The sequence below is a fragment of the Calypte anna genome, chromosome 3, assembly GCF_003957555.1.
Source record: "Calypte anna isolate BGI_N300 chromosome 3, bCalAnn1_v1.p, whole genome shotgun sequence".
Taxonomy (NCBI): Eukaryota; Metazoa; Chordata; class Aves; order Apodiformes; family Trochilidae; genus Calypte; species Calypte anna.
The window spans coordinates 41,518,891-41,532,742 of NC_044246.1; positions in this window are offsets into that span (position 1 = coordinate 41,518,891).

The window sequence follows — 13,852 nt, forward strand, 5'->3', positions numbered from 1 at the left end:
CTCCATGAGTAAAAGCACAGCTTTGATATTGTAAACATGCCTACAACCAAATCCCATGCTGCTTACACTGATCTGTGTGCTGGAAGTTACATCTCATAGTGTTTGGCCCAGGAAAAAATATCTGAAAGAAGCCCATCATGCACACATGGCAATAATAATTAGCCTTATCTATTGTGGTGCCCTGCTTAAAACAGGATATACTATTTCAATTTGACTCAGAAATTTCTAAATCAACCACCACCATAATGATCTAAACTAGGCATTGATTGATTTATGTCAACATCCTTTTACCTTAAAGCATACTATGTCAGGCTTCATCCATTAATTTTTCCTGTTCAGGAGTTTGTGTGTGTCTGTATTACTACTGTATTTCAACTACATACCCTATTGTAAATAATCTTAATGATCAAATGACAGGCTTCATATCTCTCTGAGCAGAGTTCATCTGATTTATTAAAGTGACACCAGACATTTACTCAAGGAGTAAACAGAGCTGACATTATAGGATGATCTCTGAGGGGAACGCTCCAAGGTAAATACTGAGGAAAACGAATGGCTACACATTCCATTCCTTTGTATTTCTTTTCTGACTATTTACTCTATTTACTTTTTTTTTTTTAATGTTCTTATTAGTATTACAATATCTTTTATGGTCTTCAGGCAACAGTCTGAAAGGGAACCCTTGTAATATGGTCAGTCTTTACAGAAAAAGAGATCTGGCTGAATCTGGACAAGTATCTTGAGAAGCCCAGCGACCCTGCTGAAACACAGTCTCAGTTAACCTGTGACTACTTGCTTGGCACTGGAGTCCCACCTTGATAAGGACTCATTGAGGAGCTCTGGATAAATCACTTCCTCTCTAGTGCCTACTTAAAAAGAGAATTCTTCCCCATCTACAGAAAACATCATTGGGAATTACCTTCCCTTGTTAGGATCATGGGTTTGTGTTTGCTAATAAGAATAAAAGGAAACAAAAGGAAAAAAGGAATGATACAGAGTAAATAAATCCTCCAATCTTGCCACAAGTTCAGCATTTTCTCTTATGACATATAGACAAAACAGCAGAGAGATTGGAATAGCCTGACCCAGCAAACCTACCTCTTCCTTGTATGACAGTAAGAAGCTGAGGGGCTCATTTTTGGTAGCAAATTAAATTAAAACTCAATATATTGAGTTATTCTCAATATATTATTCTGTTACTCTGTTATTCACATAGAAAACCAGTATTAATGCCCTTCAAATCTAGGGCAACAAAATGTTCTGTTTCAAGAGAGTGCTCTGGTGATCACCTATCCCCACGTGCATCAGTGCAGAAAGCAAACCTCTACTCAGACAACCAGTTATTTGTTAAGTAGGGTACAACATTTCACACACAAAAATCCATGGGGTAAAAATCTCATGAGCCCTAAAATGACATTAATAGAAATAAAATGTTTTCCATTCTTAGATTTATACCAACCAAAGCAAATAGAAAATGAAATGGGTTACTGTCATTTTTCCATATCACAACTAAGAGTCCAGTACAGTAAGAGGCATCCAGAGTAGAAACAAAATAACACAGCCAGTAGGGCCACAGAGGACTTCTTTACAAGCTTCCAGTTTTACAGAGGAAGTACTCCAATAGTCTGGTGACTGCTAGTAAGAGGACAGACCTTCAGACAATGAAACAGCATCCACAGGCAGTACAAGAGGCCAGGTTTAGGCATGCAGCACAGCTCAAGAAGAAACTGCACCTAGAAGGCAATTCTAGGTGGTCTAGCATCACGCAAGTATTACCTTCTCTCACTGTTTTCTGACAGATGTTTTGACAGTCCTTGAAAAAAGCTAAAGCAAGGCCAAACAGCTCTCATTCCCCCCAAAATAAAGTGCTTTAAACTTGTAAACAATGAAGGGGAGAAGACTGTAACACTACCTTATTACACAGACATTAAGAAACACTACATGAATGAGACTTGTCACAAATAAAAGCCTTACCTTGGCTACACTAACAAGGACAATGCTAAAGCCTAGATTACCTTGCTTACATCTATCATTAAAGTTTAAATAAGCACCCCTACAATAGTATCAGTAAGGCTGCCACAGCAAAACCACCATCTCTGACAAGAACCACCCTTTTCCCTCACCTCACATGGGAGATCATCTAAACCCATTCCCTCTCATCCTACCCTCAGACAAGCATGTAGCTCCTATTACATATGAAGGACAGATACTATTTAGGTAGGAAGACAGATGTCCTGTCTTCAAGGCCAGAAGACTCACACTTCTTAAGCCACTCTTTTTAAATTGAAAGTGTTTTAGCTTTGCAGCTAGAACTTGGTAAACACACTGAAAAAAACTTTGCCATACAGGATTTTCCCATCTGCAACATGGCCCCGTACATGACGATCCACATCTGCAACTGGCATAATTCAGTATAATGCTCCTTCAGCCAGCAGTGATATGAGCAGAACTTACAAGTTCAAATTTGAAGGCCTTACTGCCATAAACACTGAAGACAGATGGAAAATTATATTTAGCTACAACCAGAAAGTTAACTTGGCACTGTAAAGAAAAATGTCTGTTTCCTTGACTCATCCATCATCAAGACATAATAAAGTTATAATCAAAATGATATAACTTCAACTGTTCCTGCCAATCTTTCCTTAATGGATTTAATTTAATAAAATTTTTAAGAAAAGTTCCGTGTGTTTACAGTAGACAACAATAGTAACAATAGCCTCATAGGGACTGTGGAAAAAAACCCAACCTATTCCACAGTTGCAAAGTGCTCTGCCTACTGGATGATACTGGGGCACCACAAGGTTGGAGGCACTTCTCCTCAACAGGGCAGATTGGAGTTTAACTGCCCTTTCAGTGAAATGTGGATGAAAAGAGTTAATATTTTTCTTTTCCCAATTCTGCTTTCCCTACAACTGGCTGGAATCCAAGCCCAGGAGGGTTGTTGCTGTTTCAGGAGGGCTTGAGGGGTTTAGGAGGAACAGGCATCTGCACCTGTAGACAACACTGAAAAGTCTCACTTTGTAACATTCATGAGATGGCAAACTACTTTTCCCCTTCAGCTAATTGTCTCATTTGAAAGTTTTGCTCCTAATTTTCCCCTTCTTCCAGTTACTCATGATGATGGGCCAATTCCAGTGTTTACTGACATTGTGAGCCTTTCTACTGCACTTGAAAAGTCCAATGGCTTCTTTCACTAGTAGAAAATAGCACCCATTACAAAGTAGAAAGGTAAATTAAGTTCTGAATTCAAGGCAGGGACTCACCTCCCAGATTCAGGAGATTAAGGGATTCTGAAAATTCCAATGGCAAAACCTAAGTCAAAGTCATTGGGAACTCCCCCCTGGGTCTTGAGATCAAAGGAGTGTTAGCATGGTATTTTCAGCACCTACAGACCAGTTCCTGCCAATTTTAGTCCTAGTCCCTCCACCACAAAGCAAAACCAAGATTAACACAGGTTGTAATCAATCAAAACCAAAGAAAATTCACTTCAGTTGGAGCAAAAGCATGTTTTCTATTCAAGCTAAAGCAGTACTTTGAGATGAAACAAATGGCTTTTAAGTTGCTTATGGGCACCTTTTCACCTGAAGTATGTTATTAAGCCAACAGTTTAAATACAGAAATACAATTCTGGATGAACTTTCTTGGGGCCAACAAACCTTAAGTTAAAGATGCTCACAGGATTTTTAGGAAGCTTAAGCAATTTCATTGCTTACTGCAAGACTTGATGTCTCTGTCCTAATATCCATCTAAATTTTCACACTGATGTTGTCCCTGTGTTACTCATGTTATAGGAGAAAGAATAGATACTGACACATTGTTTATGAAGAAAGTGGGAGGGGAAAAAGACTAAAAGACTCTTTTTTCTCAATGGACATGCATCATATTCTGTTTTCCCTCTAAAAAAGATTAAAGAACTAAAGGATTTGGCAGCTAGTATTCATTCTCCACTGGGTTTCTTCTGGGAGCCGATGCATTCACACTCTGAAATACAAACAGGGAATGCATCTTGGGACTCAGCCAGTGTAATGCTATACCAATGAGCTTACTCAGGAGCAAAACCTTCAAAGACTCATGCTGCTGAAATTCTGGAGAGAAAAAAGGAATGACCAATATGCAAGTAAATACATGTGTAAATAGGCTGTGACTGAAGCTAAAGGACTTGATTTTGCATTCTTCCTAAATTCAGTGAGGAAAGTGGGGCAGGAAAGGGTGAATCACCAGAAGGAGTGTAAAACAGAACACAAGGTATACTGCCCTCACTGGGATTTCACAGCCACATAATACTGGTGAGTTCTGTCATTAGAAGCAGCTCTGATTTATTTAAAAGCAAAATCAAACCTCAAGTCTAAAGCAACATTTAAAATAAGTCTTCACTATTGCCTTATAATTTTAATGGTCTAAATCCACAGGAATCAGTCAAGCTATTCAAGAGTTACAGTGGTATAAGTCAAAGCAAGATTCAAGACTTAACATAGAAGTTTCTTTTAACTGTGATGTGCTCATTTGCTAGTTTAAGTACAGGCATGAAAATCAGTGACCAGATGCTAAGCAGAGAATAAACACTATGAAATTTAGACCTCATTTTAAAATGCTTCCCAGATATAGGTATAAAAAGGGGAGGAATTTAGGGCTGCTATCCTCGGCTGGTGAAAACCTGCATAATTCTACTGATAGAAGAACATCCACTTTTGCTGGGCAAGCCTACAGCCCTTCACCATTTTTCCCTCTCACTAATCTGAACGGGGCACTGCACAGATGTGCTCACATGAAACAACACACCCAGCATGACACGCCATGCCAGCTAGGACTGATAAGCATTAAGCAGAGAAGACAAGTCAACACCTGCTTAGCCCTTCTGGTAAATCTGCATCATTTCATTTCCAAAGAAGTGCAAAGCCTTAAGTAAAGTCCTCAGAGCATGGCTTGTAACACCAGTTAGGGTCCTGTCCTCCAAGTCTGCAGTTGAGAAATGCTGCCCTTTTCCACTCAGTATTTGCAATCTATCAGGATTAGAGAAGAATAAAGGACCTGATCTACTTCTTGCTTACATCAGTGTATATTAGAAATAAACCCATGAGCGTTAGCAGCCCTCCATGAGTATAAAACAGGTGTAAGAGTAGAAGAGCTGAAACAGGTCTATAAACTCAGATGAATGTATAAGTCTATGTTTTACTTTGCAATTGTACAGAGATTACATTATGTATATATATACACACATACATATATACACAATTTTTAAAACCTCTCCAAGCAATCAGAAAGAAACTAAAGATAGAAAATGGAAATTTAACTGGTTGATGATAAAAAGCTGCTAAAATTGGAGGAAGTTAAAAGACAAAGTGCAGTCTTCTACACAAGCTTGTTAAAAAGAAATGAAGTAAGAAAAGCAGCACTTTTAACTGTGACTACCTGAGGCGAGGAGCAGCAGTTTAACTTGTTTTAGGAATACAGTATTGCTGTATTTTCAAAGATTCTGAAAGCCTAAGTTCCTTTTCCGTTTGTTTGTTTGTTTTACCGACCCTTGAACCTTAGGAGATTTCTAAGGCTTTCGAGTACCTCTCGCCACTGCCTCCGGCCTGTTTGATGCTCCTTTGCTGCCACCAAGTGGCAAAGAAACAGAGAGACTAAAATTTGCTGAAAGAGCGCGTTAAAGGCCTCGTCTAAATTTGCTTTCCCGCTTTCCCCTCCCGGTTTTTACCTCACTTTCTACCTCCTCCGGGTCTGCCTCTGAGGAGAGGGAGGCGACAGCTGCCGCCATCTTAACCACAACGAAGTTCCTAACAAAGCCATCCTGAAGAGCTTGCTACAGCACTCTCACCTATAGCATGTGCTAGGGAAAGGGAGTAAGAACTGAGGGGAAAATAAGGAAATAACTAACGCAACGTATCGCCCCACAGCGCCTCCAACAGGGGTTGTAAGGAAGGAGCTCCTTAAGTATTAAATGCATTTCCTCAGTAACATACCACCACTTTGCTTCCTAGCAGAGCTGCTCCTCTGCTAAGTGACACAGGTGTTCTTAACAGATATCAGAAATGCAAGGAAGAAAAAAATCTGACCTTTTCATTTATAGAGGGTCTGGAGGGCAGGTTAAAACATGCTAAGAGGCAAACAATACCTCACACCCTTGCCGACCCAGCTTGAAACCTGCCCAGCGGCGACGCCATTTTAGCCCTAGGGCTGGGTGGTGACTGACCATAAAATGGCGTATAGAGGCTGCAGCTGCCTTGGTTAGGGCAGAGAGGAGCGTTCCTGGCCTTTACTTTCCGGGTAAGTGTTAGTAAGGGGAGGGAGGGGAAAGGGGGGGTGCACAAAACTTACCAAATTTAGGATGAGAGTTTTATGCTTTTCAGGTCTACACGGGATGTATGCGTCTTTTTTTTTTTTTTTTTTTTTTTAATGGCTCTGCTGGGGAAGAAGGGGCAGAAAGGAGGTGGTGGCTGTGGGCTCTTCATGGCTTTTCATAAGGTACAGGAAAATGGCCTCCCTTAAGCTCCTAACTCTGGAAGTGCAGCAGTGATTTTAGAAAGTAACAGACCCATTAGGCTTTTACGGAAAAAAAAAAAAAAAGCAAATAAGTCTTTTGGTGAACCATTTAGCCTAGCTGCTCTGTTTGCTTAAACCATGCATGATAGAGTTATGTATTTAAACAAGGTAACCCATGTCAAAGCAGATACCATCAGAGATTATATTATATGAAAGATAAAATCTAGCTATAGTATTACAACTTTGATGAGTCAGCCCCTTCTTGCTGAGATGAATCAAGTGGTTAAAAGAACAAACATCTGGTTTATTGTGTTATGCATGGGTGGATGCTTTGAGGGTAAGAGTGCTGCCCACTGGAGGGGTGCAGGGGACTCTGTGGAGAGTGCTGCAAGATGCTTCTGTGCATACGCTGCAAAGGAATCCATCAGTGCATGCTAGTTTCAAGGGATATATATGCTCTTCACCTTCCCTTTTAATTTAAACTAATTTAACCTACTATAGGATGTTCTCCCTGTTTTAATAGATCTTGTTTTTGTAGCAATTGCTGTCATTTAGGTAATATCACACAGATGTGCCTAAGGAGCATAAACTTGTGAGAAGCCCTGAAGAATTTCTGGCAGTATTTCTTTCATTCAATCTAATTTCAGAGGGAGAAGGAGAGCCACCCGGTTGAATTATATTGAAGGCAGACATCGGAAAAGCAGATAAAAGACTGAAAAATAAATTAAATGGCTGTTAAGCACAAAGGTAATTAAATATGAGCATTTATGCACCTCTGTTTTGCTGGGCAAACACTTGCCTCTTTTATACAAGTAAGCTACTAAAATAAGGAAGTATGAAGTGTATTAAATAGGGGGAAATGGCAAACTTCTAAGTTTGTGGTTGTCTGGTTCATTTTCTAGATGCTTTTCAAAACCGAAGCAACTAGATGTGTTTCTCGATTATGTCACAAAGAAATATTCTGATATCTTAACATGGGGGCTGCAGATGTGTTAACATGCACAGTGCCAGCAAAGTCCTGTTAGTTAGCACCAGCTGAGAATCAGCTTTTTTTTTTTTTTTTATGTTGTCTTTTTCTGCTGCATGTGGGACTTTAACTGAGATGCTAGAATAGAGTAAATTGTTATTAATCTTTTCCAGCTGAGGTAATGGCCACTGAGGTTCCTGAGGCCACCAGGCTACCCAATACAGTCTTTGTCTTAAATGACTTTGAACCTTAAATTCTTCTTGGACACAGATGAGCTTACAACTGTGCATTAACTGAAGGCTTGTCTCAATTTTATCTTGGCTTTTTGCTATGGGAATGGAAGTACTGTGGGGTCAGGAAACAGCAAGTCAGAAGTCACTGTAGCTAATATTGGAATCTGGCCTCTTTGCCTTCTGAAAACCTGTGCTAGCAAATCTGAGGGTAGAAGTATTTTTTTCTGATTGTATAACCTCACCTAGATGGCAGAAGACAAATAAAAAATTTTAAAGCTTTTCCAACTTTATTTTGTTCTTGTTTATTTTTTTAAGTGGGCCAAATCTCAACCTGGCCAGTTTGCACTGGTTTTAGGATGGCAGAAAGAAAGGGCAAAAGGTATTGGTACATCTAGCCTAGAAAATTTTTCATTTATTTACCAAAATTCTTCTGTGTAACTTTATATAAATAAGAGATGACATCAAATTCTTACTCTTTTGTGATCTGAGTGTCTTTCAGAAAACATGGTACTTCATTCTACCCAGTCTAAGAACACCTATTTAAAAAAAAAAAAAAAATTGGGCTAGACTTCATTTTACTAGCTAAAACCTGGAGCAGTCTCACTGCTTTAAAAAAATGAGGAGAAAAAAAAAAAGGGAAAAAACCCACAACACCCCAATTTACTCTGTAACCCTTCTTTTCATTACAATTAGAGGTGAGACAAAAATGTAAGTTCCAGATTTCTGATAAATACAACAGTGAAAAGAGTTGCAGTATCTCTGGTGTTACCTCTTTGGAAGGTGACATGAATTAATTCCACTGAACTCCAATGTGATCATAACCTAAACTAATCAGATATCTGAAAGCATTCCTTGTCTACATTAACTTTTTAAGAATCTGAAATTCAAATAAAGCTACATCAAAACAATGTTGTTTAAAGTTGCAAAGTTATACTAGATCTGCAGTTCTGCAAATACAGTATGCTAAAGAGCCTTGTCATCATCTGAGATAAATTGCAGAGGCCCTATTCTTCCCAAAGATATTTGTGGCTACAAAACTGTGCTGGGATCTCCATAATGGTGATGACCATGCATGGGAAAACTGGAACACGAGCAAATTAAGGGGCAGTATCTCCCATGCAACTCTCTTGAAGTTTCTGAAAAGCCCTAATCTGGGTTGATTTTCACTGAGATAACTTTTCTTCTTAACATCCTGATAATGCATTTCATGTTTTTACCTCAATGAAGGAGACACTTTTAGGAAAACATGGTTAGAAGTTTTAGCTAACATTCATTGCCAGTGTGGTCTGTACTAAAACCCATGTTCCCTAACAACTGTCATAACTGCTCAACCCTTCCAGGAAATAAAAAAATAAAAAATAATAAAAAAAAAATCAGCCATGGCAGCGACCAAATATGAAAAAAATAATGCCAGTAGTTAAAAGATGGTGAAATTACAGTATCTGGAAGAGAACATTAACATAAGAAGCTGAGGCACTATGTAGAAGTATCAGTTGCAATCCTGATAACATGATAAAAGTTAAATAAAGCTTAACAAACTCTGTCAAAGCATGAAGGAAGTGAGCATTAATTCACAGACAAGTAATTTCAATTAAGTCAGTGACTTAGGATCAGCTACATTTTTAGTGCTGCTTTTGTTCCATAAAGATTCCTAAATCCAGATTCTATGTTATTTTGTGGTGCATTTTTGCTACTGTGGCCCTAACAAAACCAAGAACAACTTAAAGCAATTGCAAATTAAGCTTGTGATGTTATACCCTGTCTCCAACAATAGCATTTCACTAATACAAATTTTGTATTCTGTTACACGCCAAAAGAACTTTCTGCCATTCAGGAGATGCATAACATGCAAGCGGATGGGTAATGTGTACATACATGGGACAGCACATCATGAAATTAGCTGCCTTGAGGAAACCTTCTGTCCATGGCAGCTTTGCAGGAGAAAACATGTTTTGTCTTACGAGTGAGTTGAGGAGGAGGTTTGTCAGCCCAAGGCAACAAATTTAAAAGATTGTTTATCCTATCCAACTTGACAGTGTTTGTTATTAGGCATGTCTCCTTCTCACCTTTTAATAATGGGGACAGGAACTTTGTGACTTTAAACAATGACTAATGTGTTGCCATGAGGCCAAAAAACACTCAACTGACAAAGAAAAAATAAACATTCTAGGAAACAAAGACTACAACATATTAATGGAAATGAACATTTGTAATGAATGAGAGAATATCAAAGATTACAGCTTTTTCAGAAAACTTTTTCACTTGTGTAACTCAGCAGTTGCTCATTTACTTTAAGAGACTGCTAGTGAAGAGCAGTTAAGAATCTGCCCCTAGAATTACTACTTTAAAAGAGTTTATTTGCAACCACAGCTGAGTTCTGTTTCTTTTCTGGCTCTGGATCATTGCTATACAAGATCTGTCTCCATTAATTTCATGCCTTCCTTAGCTTAAAAATTATTTTGTAGTTCATTTAGGTTTTTTTATATCCTTTCTAGGTACCTTTGATATCAAGATTGTATTGATGTAAAGCTGGAACAACATAATGCTGAATTAGACCCATTTTCTATCACTTAATAATATAGGCTTTAAATTCATCAATGGAATGTGTCTACACTAGACTGAAAGGAAGCCTCTTGGCAATACTGAATTATCATACTGAATTGCTTCCATCCATTTGCTTGGGCTGCCAAATTGAAATGATGCATGTCAAGGCAACCCTACACTGAAAAGTAAAAGATAGCTTCTTAAATGTTCCATTTATAAAGCTTTTTATTCACAGTCAAATTTAGTATCCCCTCTGAAATATATCACTTTACAAAATTGATACCTTGCCATTACAAGATTTCCATGCCATATTCACTCAGCTTAGTAGTAAAAACAAGCTTTTGCTCTTTTCCCTTTGGTACAGCTGATGAAAACTGAGCAATTCAAGGTCTGCTTCTTAGATCACCAGCATTAAGTATTCCATAGATCTGTAATCTCCTATAGGGAAGGTTAAAAGTCAGCAAAAAAGCAAACTGTTAGTTCTACCAGTAAAATATTACAAGTGCATTGTATTAGAAATCAGAAATTGAAGGAAAAAAACGAACAAAAAACCAAAACCCCAAAAATAAACAAACAAACAAAAAAAAACCCGCCAAACAAACGAAAAACCACAAACTGCCACTGTTGCTAAAGTAATCTGCAAATTTAAGTAATCTGCAATTTAAAAGTAATCTGCAAAATAAAAGCATTTATGAGGACTTTCTAGAACTCTCTTTAAGGAATATCACTCCAAGCAAATTAGCAAAAAGAAAAATTACACTGTCACACTGCAGAATTCTAAATGCATTTTTTCCTTTTGTGTGTCACACAGGATTCTAAAACTATGAACTGTGTTGATTTCTGTATTACTTCCCCTAAATTGTTGCAGCCTGAGACTTCTTTTTAATCACTGGAAAGTAGTCTTCTAGTTAAGAAACACATAATAGTCTTTTTAATGAATGCTGGTTCGGCATCTTTACATGTCAGTTTGACAAAGGAATAAATAACCTGCCCACATTTTCAATGCCACCAGTTTCAATGATTTGGCCCTCTTAAGGTGGAAAGTTTCTCTACCTTCAAGTTTGTCAGACTTACTCTTCTGGAGAAGCAGAACATTTCTGCAAATGATCCAGGATCGTTTCTTCAATTGCATTCTGATTTGCATTTCACTGTTTCACTGAAGTTTTTTTTTTCCAATTTCTGATTTGCATCAGAAATAGTTTGCGATTGTTTCCTTGCACTTTTATCTCCCTAAATAAGCTAAACATTATTAGCCAGCTATGTCTGATGAAGTTCAAAATGATGTTAAAAGTTCAGCGAGATCTTGGCAGGAAGAACCCGACACCACAGGTGCCACTTATACCAATATACCTCCACCCACTGTTTCCAGTTAGAGAATAGAATTTGCAATTCACAACTCCCAAAACCCCTACTGTGGCTAACAGTTGATAGAGCCCTTAATTGTGGTAATGGAGTTTTTTTTCATCTGGGGCTGTAGAACCAGGTCTTCCATCAATCCCTGGGCAAAGCATGTAATTTACTATGGAAATCAGGATTTCCTTTGCAGATAGGTTAGTGGTTCCAGCCCCACAGTTAAAAAGTGATTTCTGGTCTACCCTCTTCAATACAAGAAAATTCTTAATCGACAGAATTGGGTTAAACTTTTCTCATTCCAGATAACTATGATTTGAGATTTCCACTGAAATTGCAATATTAATACTTTCTGACAAAGCTGCATGCTAGTATTGTTTTGCAAGTCTAAGAAGAAATAGGATGACTTCGTAACATCCACTCTTAGGGATACAGTTCTCAAATAATAAAAATTCTGAAGTAGAAACGAGTACCAGTGATATTTTGACTTACCAACTTATGGCTAGCATTCATAAGGGTGGGAATTTTTAAGTTCTAGTAAGAATCCTCAGTAGTTTGCACCCACAGTAAACTCTGTCAGAGAAAGGTTTTCCAGGAGAAGACCTGCAGAAACTTTACACAGATAGGATAAGAGCTAATTTCTCAGGTCAAAGATACATTTCATTTTGCTAAAAATCACTTTACATAGGTGGGACAGTTTGTGACAAGGAGTTTTCTCCTTGCAGTGTTTTTTTGAGAAGCATAGGCATGTGGGGAAGAAATCTTTCATTAGACATTTAAAGATGCATCTAACAAGATAATTTGCTGACTCAAAAAACAGTCAGTAGTGGGCCAGAAAATATACTATACAAAGTCCTGAGGCATTGAGTTGAGTAATTTACTTTTCCTGTCAAACTGTCGCAGTTCAATGAAGTCACACTAGTTCAAGGACCAAAATCCTTAAGAACCAAGTGGAAAGTCTCTTAACTGACTTTGAAGTCAGTGAATAAGTCCCTAATATCCAGTGACCTCAAAATTTTGCCAAAGAACTTCCCAGATGCCCCAAATGCTGTTCACTATTTGAATGTACCTATTTAACACTAACACTTCTACGCCTCAAAATCTTGAGCTCTCTTCTGAAACTCTGGTGGGTTTTTTTGTAAGCTTGGAAAATTCCCCATGCAGCCTCACATCAAATTCTAGTCATAGCTGCTAACCTCAAATGGTCTTACCAACCCTCATCACTTTTTTTAGGTACAAAGACCATAAAGCAAGAAAAGTTCCAAGAGCAGGCTGTGTATAAAAATGCATTTATCAAAAGACAATCTTTAACAAAATAAGCACTATTTTCAGGTTTAACTTAAAAACCTGAGTAGAAATCACTCTAATTTTGTCATCAATTAGCCTCTTCTAGTCTGTCAGACTACATATGTATATTTCTGCCATAACTTAGTTTTATATAATTTTGTCATTGCATTAGTTAAAAACATTATCAGAAACAGCAAGATTGTTGGTCCTTCTCTTAGCTGTTACGTCTCACTAATATTAATTAACCCATAATATTTTTACAGCAAAATCAAGTCAAAGCAGGATGGCATCACACACACCTCAATGTCCTCTTTAATTATCTTAAATTCATTAATACCTTATTCACAAGTTCTAATAACTGTTTCTATTAAAATAGGAACTCTTTGTATTACATTGGCATTAACTAATGCTAAATTGGTATTTCTGCACCATATTCAACACACACGGAAATGAGATTAGAAGTCTACAAGATGTTTGCCTTCCCTTTCAAGGCCCTGTAGAACCATTCTACAAACTCTCTGCAATAGATGTTCTTCTTGCTAGCCTCAAGGAAATGGCTTTTTTTTTTTAATTTTTTTTTTTCTTTCCCCAGTATTCATATAGCTTTTCCAGGGAGGAATTTTCACAAGTAGTGTTCTGTCAAGTCATTTCATGTTTGAGACCTCGTAAAGTTCAATAGCTATCCCAAAGTCTAGATGTTCCAAGAACACTTCAGTGATATAAAAACCACTTAGTATTCAGAATCTTGTATTTCAAGCTTCTTTCTGATAGAGCTGTTAGTGAATAACAAATACATGGTTAATGCTTCTTACTTTCTGGGGCAGTTCTTTATGTTTGAAAAGCTACAACTCAAGATATGAACAGCCATACTGACTAATACAAGCCTTAAAAAAAAAACAGTTTACAAGTTGCATTTGTTACATCTATTTAAACTGCCCTATCACAAATGCCAAATACTTGTATATAATTAGTTCTACCAGATGGCCTT